Source organism: Eulemur rufifrons, chromosome 30 (genome assembly GCF_041146395.1).
Source record: "Eulemur rufifrons isolate Redbay chromosome 30, OSU_ERuf_1, whole genome shotgun sequence".
Taxonomy (NCBI): Eukaryota; Metazoa; Chordata; class Mammalia; order Primates; family Lemuridae; genus Eulemur; species Eulemur rufifrons.
The window spans coordinates 104,026,669-104,029,530 of NC_091012.1; positions in this window are offsets into that span (position 1 = coordinate 104,026,669).

A 2,862-nucleotide genomic window follows, 5' to 3' on the forward strand; every position below is an offset into this window, starting at 1 on the left:
AGAGTCTTGCTCTGTTGCCGGGGCTAGAGTACTGTGGCATCAGCCTAGCTCACAGCAACCTCAAACTCCTGGGCTCAAGCAATCCTTCTGCCTCAGCCTCCTGAGTAGCTGGGACTACAGGCATGTGCCACCATGCCCAGCTAATTTTTTCTATATATATTTTTAGCTGTCCAGATCATTGCTTTCTATTTTAGTAGAAACGGGGGTCTCGCTCTTGCTCAGGCTGGTCTCGAACTCCTGACCTTGAGCAAACCTCCTGCCTCGGCCTCCCAGAGTGCTAAGGTTACAGGCGTGAGCCACAGCGCCCAGCCATGGGCCTTTCTTCACTCTACCAACACCTATGTTGCACTCTTTTGATCTGGATTCATGGCCTCTATTAGTGATTCCATCATCAATGTCCCTGCATTTTGACCCTGAATACGAACTACTGCCAACTCTTTTACCATATGTTCCCTTTTTTAATAGCTTGAGAGACTGGCCATTTGTTAATTTTCCACTATCAGTGCCTCTCTGTTCTAGATCTCAACTATAGGGCAATGGTTAACTTTTCTACCATCAAAGTCCCTTTGATTAAGTATCCAAACAGACCTCTTTTATCAGATTCCTGGGTTCAAGTTCAAACCAGGGAGGCAATAATGTTTGTAAAGCTCAGGCTCAAGAACTGGACCAGAGAGCCATTGAAGGTAGAACCTCGCTCATGGTAGAAGACTGCTTACAGGCCTGGGCCTGCTGTCTGTAAAACAAGATGGTAATTTCTGGAACAATCATTAACAGAGGTTATTATATTAAATCAGGGGGACGGATGATTGAAAAGTTAATATTTTCTTGGGATATAGACATGGAATAGTTGATGGAGACCCCAGGGTTCAATCTCAGAAGTGACGATATGTCACTTGAGAGATTAGGCTATAAAAGACTGGGGTGTTTTCTCCCCTCTCTCTCTCTCTCTCTCTCTCTCCCTCCCTCCCCCCACACTCTGGGAGAAGCCAACTGCTGTGTCACAATGACACTATGACACTCATGCACTTTTTAGTGCCAAGCACGCCTGCCAATAGAGGAACTGAGGCTTCTAGACTACACTTACTTGATTGAACCATCTTGGAAGTGAAACCTCCAGCCTCAGCTGACTACAGCCCAAGTAAACAACTTGACTACAACATTATGAGACACCTTGACACAGAACCACCCAGAACTGAGAAAGAACCACTCTCAAATTTTTGATCCCACAAAAATTATGTGATAATAAATGTTTTCAGCGTCCATGTTTGGGGGTAATTTGTTATGCAGCAATAGATAACTAATACAGACATCTATTTAAATTGTTGATATTTTGTTCATCATGGAAATTTTGGATTAATTATTACTTTTGAAAATGTTGCTTTAAAATGCTATTAATCTTGATTACTGAGTTTTTTAGTGCCCCCTTAAATTTTTTACTTGAGGTGAATGCCTCGCTCACTTCACCCTGGTCCTAGCCCTGCTGAGAAACCTTGTTCTCTGAAATCATAGATTATCTGAATCTTGTTTGAAATGATATCAGTAACAATAAGACATCCCACTCTTGCCTGGAGGATCTAAGTCATTTTGACACAGAGAAAAGGCCTTGATTTCCAAACAAGATACAGAGCTTCAGACAAAAGGTGTCTGGAGCCAACACTTCACATCTATCTTCACTTTCGTGTTTCTAAAGAAAAAGGACCCTGGGTCCACTGCACAGTCTGGACCTGATGTTGATCCTCTCACATACCAACCTGCTTTGCTTTGGGCTTATCAAAACACTACTTCAGGCTGGGCCTCGTGGTCACACCTGTAATCCCAGCTATTTGGAAGGCTGGAGTGGGAGGATTGCTTGAGCCCAGGAGTTCAAGATCAGCCTGGGCAACAAAGTGAGACCCTGCCTCTACAAAGTGTAGCCCGGCATGGAGGGACACGCCTGTAGTCCTAGCTACTCCAGAGGCTGAGGTGGGAGGATCGCCTGAGCCCAGGAGTTTGAGGCTGCACCGAGCTATGACACCACTGCACTCCAGCCTGGGCAACAGAAAAAGACCCTGTCTCTAAAAAAAATAAATAAAAATAAAACCAAAAAAGCCCACTGCTTCATTTAAACGTTACCTAAACTCCAGTCCTGTATGCTATAGTAATGCGCACCTAAATCCTACAGTAATCTGTTTTTCATTTTTTTGGTGACACTACAATGATCAACGATCCTGTTGACTGAGGGGTTGTGAGGGGTTGACTGGGACAAGTGGCATTCAGTGCAAAAACCAGGAAAGTCCCAGGCATACTGGAACAAGTTGATCACCCGAGGTGACATCACTACAATTCGTATGGGGTGTGGTCTCCCTTGCTGCAGCAGATTAATAAACTCATTTCTGTAGGACTATGGGTGTGACTCTGGTGGTCTTTATCAAGGTCATTAATGTTGCAAGAGTTCACAGAGGTCGAGTTTGAGATCAGTCCTAGTATGCATTGATGGCAGAAAAATGAAAAGGCCTGGTTCAGGTTCCACATCAGAGGGACATTGCTGGGGGATTAGTTAATCGAAGGCTGAATGCTGAATGCTAAGCGATACCAGATAGCCATTGATGGTGGAAGAGTTATCAGAGTTGCTAGATTTGAAGTCAGACTACAATAATACCGACGGGGTTGGAAGTTGGTCCAGAGATGGTGAAAATGTTAACAGGGGCCCAGATTTTAGATTTTGACAAGGGAGTTATTGATGGTGGATTAGGTGACAGATAACCAAATTCAAGGACCAACCAGATGAGCAGTGGTTGAGGCAGAGTTAATAGAAAACAGCAATTTGAGATCTCTTGTCTAGACCAAGGCTGAGGCATTGTAGATAGATGGTACAGCTGGCCA